Genomic DNA, 6021 nt, shown 5'->3' with positions numbered 1-6021 from the left:
GGGGCTCTTTGGGCTGCCAGGCTCCCTGGCATGTAATGTTGGGAGCCTGGAGGTCCTGAAATAAGCTTCCAGGGTCTGTGGCTATGAGGCATTCATACCAGGCAGACTGCCTCAGATCCAGGGACCCAGGGCTCAGGGCTTCCAGACTCCCAGGTCAGCTGGCAGTCTGGAAGTCCTGGGGTCTCTGGCTCCAGAACAATCTGCATGGTGGGACTGCGGGAGACCCTGGAAGCCCAGGAAGCTGCTTAGTGAAACTGATATAGTTGTCAGTTTCATGGGTACTATGCACCATGTGCTGGTGCTGTTTCCAAAAGTATTTGGAGGGGGAGAGATTTCTGGTTTGTGCAAAATTTAAAATATATATATATATATATATTCTGTCAAAATCAGACTGAATCCAAATTACCACATTTTCACATTTCTGCTGAAATGGAAATCTTGAGTTTTGGCTGGCTCTACTCAAGTAAAACTGAATGGTCACCTGGAAAATACTGTATAGTTTCTTAAATGGCATTGAAGATTTGCTTTAATGTAATGTAACTTGAATGGAATAAAGAATCTTCTTTTATATGTGGGATGGGTAGATATTGTTATTTACTGGATTAAATCGCTAAATAAATGTTCCCTCTTTTGATTATCATATACTAGTTATCTGTTTAATACTTACAGTTATGTTTCTAACTCAATTTGGAATTGTTTCTATTACAACTGAATTTTCATTATACTCTCTTTATATTTACACAAAAGGAAAAAGTGCAGTAGTTTTGTGGGCTGCCCATTATCATCATGTCAGGAAATGGAGACACAAACGATAATATTCCCAGTATTTCTGCATGATAAAAATATTCCAGTTTCCATGCACTCAATCAGAAAAAAACAAAAGCAAATTACTTACCTTCACTATTTCATTTGATGTTTGTGCCATTCTGAAGAAATACGAAAAGAATACACCAGTTTATCTGCATACTATTAACAGCTGAAGTGCTTCAGCTGAACAAATTCTTCTAAAGATATTTTCACCCTGGTCTTGTGGTAAACAAAGACAGATGAAAACGCATTCAGAAAATTTGCATTTTAGCTCCCTTGCTTTCATCCAGACCTTGGATTCTGTCCATTTTTCTACATAGTTCTTTTTTAAGGCATGCACAAGTTTTTAAAAAGAGATGGGAAAGGTTAAGAATCCTAACTAATTAAAAATGGCATTTTCCTCATAAGTTGAAAATTTTATGTTTTATTTTATGGATCACTGTGCATTTAGCTGTGATTGATTAAGAGAACTCTAAGTGCTTATACACATACTAATGGATCGGTATGTCTAAGGCAACATTTCTCATATTCAAGGCTCACTTCACCAAGGAGGTTTCAGTCTCTTCTGGGATGGCTGCAGCAAATTCTGAGAAAATGGAAAAAGGAATATATTTTCAGTTAATCATTGTCAGTTACAACTCTCAAAAGCAGAATGCTCTATATGTCTACTGAATGTTCAACAGACTTACTACCTTTTCTGAGTCTAACATGGAAATGGCCAGGCAAGAAAAATTAAAATAAGTCTGCCCAGTCTGTGTCTAATATACTAACAAAAAGGCATAATCACTTACGAGGCGAGGTGGCGCAGGCCTGGGCCCAGAGATGAGGCCAGGATGTCAGTGTCAGGGTTCAAGGCTGAGCTGAAGCTCCTCGAGTCCATCTTCAACAAGGACCACGAGTGCTTCTGCATCATCTCCTGGAAGCTGGATGAGCTGCACTGCTGGTTTGTGCTACTGCCACCACCGCCAGGGAGCAGCCCGCAGCCGCCACTGCTGATCACCATCCACTGCAATGTCACAGAAACTTATCCCCCTTCATCACCAATATGGTTTATGGAATCAGATGATCCAAATCTGATTTCAGCGTTAGAGCGATTTATAAGATATTAAGAAGAGCAATATTCTGCTTCTTCAACAACTGAAGCAATTGATATGTGACATCTGCAGATTATACAACCTTCCTCAGCATCCAGATGTTGAGATGTTAAATCAGCCATTACCAACAGGACAGAATGCAATGACGGAAGAAGTAATGTCAGGAGGAGGAGGAGGAAGAAGAAGATATGAGTGAAGACATTGAAGACCTAGATCACTATGGCATGAAGAAAGAAGAACCTGTTGATGGAAAGAAATCTGAGCATGAAGGCATTGAAAAAGAGAAACTTGCAATTTTAGAAAAAATTAGAAAGAATTAAAGACAAGACCACCTAAATGGTGAAGTGTCTGGGTCAGTCCAGGTTTCAGATCGACTTATGAAAGAGCTCAGGGATATATACAGATCACAGAGTTATAAAACAAGGATTTATTCAGTGGAACTTGTAAATGACAGCCTGTACGAGTGGCACATTAAATTTCTAAAAGTTGATCCGGACAGCCTGTTACATAGTGATCTTCAGGTCTTACAAGAAAAATAAGGTGTAGAGAATACTTTTTGCTCAATTTCTCATTAAAGATAATTTTCCTTTAGATCCTCCCTTTGTGCGAGTGGTATCTCTGTGCTCACGGGAGAGTATGTCCCAGGTGGTGGTGCATTATGCATGGAACTTCCTACTAAATGGGGCTGGAGTAATGCCTATTCAATATGTAATTCCTCTGCCCATCAGAGTTGGCAGCAACAAGGGCCAGGCTCAGTATCTAGGGGTTCCGTTTCAATAACACAATGCAAAACCAGCTCGAGCCCCCACCCAGTGACCTGGGACAATTACATACCACCCCCCTGGGTGCCTCTAAGAGGCAATACGTTCCCTCTCGCAAGCACAGAGTCTGAGTGTAGCAAAAGCCTTTTAATAAAGGAGGGAAACAATGCGGCATTATGTTGGGGGAAACACCACAAACAGGATTCCTAGCACAAACCATGAGCAAAAGACCCACCCCCAAGTAAGTTTGGCAGTGTCTTTTTCCCCTCAGGGTCTTAAGTCCAGCAACCCAACAGTCACCCCTCCTACAGTTTCTGTCCTTGGTCAGTGCAGCTCCCAGAGTTCAGAAGTTCATCTGCAGTGTTTACCTCCCAGCCTGGATGGAAGTGGGGGGAGGTATGGGGGCATCATGCTCCACTGCCCAGGTCAACAGCCAATTGCCACACCTCTCCGTGGGGTTCTGCTGCAGTCATCACCGCCAGCTATGCCTCTCTGCTAGCCGCTCACAATATGTCTTCAGCCTCTCCCCCTTAACAGCTGAAATCACTGAGAGCTGTGTTAGTAGGGGAGCTTCAGTGCTGGTGCACTCAGGACTACTAGTTCAAAGTAGGTCTAATGCTTAGACCTAGGTATCAGTGATTTCAGCTCTGAAGCATGTAACAAGACTAATAATAGAATCAAAATTAGTTCTGTTATTACACAGAAGGGGGCCCACACTACCAGTTCACTGGGCTTTGGAACCCATGTCCCTTGCCTAGCGAGTGCTACTTAGCTGAGGGCGAGTCCCTCTGTCATAAAATGCCAAGTACAGTTCTATTGTCCTTGATTCACATAACCAGGATAACAACACTTTATTACTCCTGCACCAATAACAAAGAGACTGGGGATCCCAAGCACCCAAAGTGACCATTTGGGCAAGCAGTCCCATCATGCTAGGCGGGGTGGGTGTGCCCATGCAAACGAGTTCAGTCCCTGAAGTCCTTTTCCACAGCTCACCACCAGATGTCAAGGTAGAGCTCATTCTGACTCTGCTTACATCTAGAATCAGCCATCAATGGCACTTTAGTCAAAGGAAAAGCCAGAGTACAGTTTGGAGTCAATAAGAACCAATATAATCTAGCAAGAGCATAGCAGTCCTATAAGTATCTAGTACAAATACATGAGAAAAATGGGTGGTGCACTCCTCCAAAAGAAGATGGTTAATATTGTGGAATGTTGACATCTGGACCAATGTCAAACAAGCTCTTTTTTATTTCCTTTCAACACTCTCTCTCTCAAGCTATGAGTGTCCATATAACAGCCATACTGAAGACTTTAGCTATTAGATAAATTAGTGGATAATCTGTCAACTGACACATCCAATATAATTTACAGCCTTACCATTTTGCTCTTATTAGATATCTTGGACTAAGCAGTTTTGGCCTTTACTGTATTTGTCTCTATAAGTTAAGCATATTTGGGCCACTTCCTCCCGTCTCTCTTTTTATTTAAAAGTGTAAACTTTTTAAAACCTGCTACTGAGTTACTAAAAGATGATTCAATAGAAGTCGCTCACTATTTTTTACCCTTTGCAGAATGTGGACTGCAGAGACTTGCATTTTTTGTATATGGAGTAGGGAAGAAGCAGTGGCCACTCCTTTTAAAAAATTGGTGGTATGGGGAGCTTAAATATTCTGTGCCTTAGGGACAAAATGCTGTGGCAATGTTTGAGTAAACTGATCGAAGAGATACATATCTTAGCTTTTTTTACAAAAATGTAAATAGGTAAAAGTAGTGGATAGAACATAGGACTGACAGTCAGGAGAGTCCCTTATTTATCACTAAACTGTTGTGTAGCTTTTGTATCTTTGCACCTCAGTTTCTGCTTCTGTAAAATAGGGATAATAATACCATTTGTACATCACTTTGAGATCTGTGGATGAAAAGTGCTATGTAAATGCAAAGTGCTACTATTATTTGTTGTTATTAACCATAAAATAGTGATTGGTTTCCAAGAACAAATGCATACTCTAATACATACATACAGAAATCTATATTGCTCTTCTTTACAATTGGGCACGTTCTAAATGAAGCATGGGTAATCTTGTACCAATTAAAAGCTCTGTTCAACCAGAATTAGTTTTTGTAGATGCTGGCCCTCAGACGTTCTTTAGGTCTGCTGTGTTATTTAACCAAAGAAACTAATTGTAATTCTTAAGGGAGAACATCCTTTCTTCTTTGGCCTTGGTAAGCCTAATTAGGTATGCTGCCACCTCAGCCCAACCCCCATCTCCAGAACAGAGGACTAGACTCACCCAAATTGATTGATTGTCTCTCACAGCAAATTCTTGGAAAGTCTCCCAGATGCCTGTATGCAGAAGTGGGTTCTTTCCCAGCTGACTAGATTTTCATTAGCAGGAGAAGAACTTTAAACAGGTGTGTAACAGGTTGATCTGCCCCTTTAAGGGACAGGGGACATGGGGCCAGCCAGCCTTGTTCAATCATCAGATCCTGCTGGGAAGGAAACACGTGATCCTTATAAAAGACTGACAGCTCAGTTGGTGAGGAGCTGCAGAAGGGAGGGTGATTCCTGTGGATGGCCCTGGAGCAAATATTTCATTATATAATGAAAGGCTTCTGGACCCATACAGTCTTTGTTGGTCAAGGGAATCGCTTTATTTTTCATTACTCTGCCAGGTTTTGTTTGAATTAATAAACCATATCCTTAGGAAAGGGTCCGAGAGAGATCAGGCCAGCAACCTTACAAAGTGAAGTAGGAGAGCAGAATTTTGATTATATGGCCTTCTTGGTGAAAGCATCTGTTCCGAGGCTGTTATGAGAATTGTTTATTTTAGCCATTGCTTTTTCTCTCCCTACAGCTGAGTAACCTAAATTTTCTGGTGAACTTCAAGAATTGGCATGTCAACTAGCAAGAGTAATATATGCAAATTATTAATTATTTATTTGCAGTATTGGCCACTACCTGCTATGTGTTAAGTCCCTGCTCCAAAGAGCTCACAATCTAAGGAAATATGCCTTCACCTGTTGCTAATTTAATTGTCTTAGTGAACATTTTCAGAAGTGCTTTTCAAAAGTGACTTAGGAGCCTAACTCTCATTGAAAATTCCTAAATGATGTAGTCCATTAAAAAACAGGACTCAAGCTCCTAAGTCATTAAGACACTTTTGAAAATGTTATCCTTTGTTTTGCCTTTGTCTATCTCTTTTCTTTAGGGGTGCCTATCACTGTAGTATCTTTCCCTCCCATTCCCCAAAGGTATCCATTTCAATCAAAATTCCTTCCCCAAAGAACAAAAAGATTACATATATTAAAAAATAAATAAGATGGACAGCAAAGCATGTTTCCCTCCTACCCAGCAT

General features: G+C 40.9%; 1 pseudogene; it reads left to right on the top strand.

Annotated features, from left to right (window-relative positions):
• The first annotated feature begins 1640 nt into the window (after window positions 1-1640).
• LOC112119117 lies at window positions 1641-3865 on the top strand (annotated as a pseudogene).
• Window positions 3866-6021: the final 2156 nt, after the last annotated feature.

This window comes from Terrapene carolina, unplaced genomic scaffold (genome assembly GCF_002925995.2).
Source record: "Terrapene carolina triunguis isolate 2854851 unplaced genomic scaffold, T_m_triunguis-2.0 Scaffold69, whole genome shotgun sequence".
Taxonomy (NCBI): domain Eukaryota; kingdom Metazoa; phylum Chordata; order Testudines; family Emydidae; genus Terrapene; species Terrapene triunguis.
The sequence above is the reverse complement of the archived record's forward strand: the minus strand, read 5'-3'. Positions and strand labels throughout refer to the sequence as shown.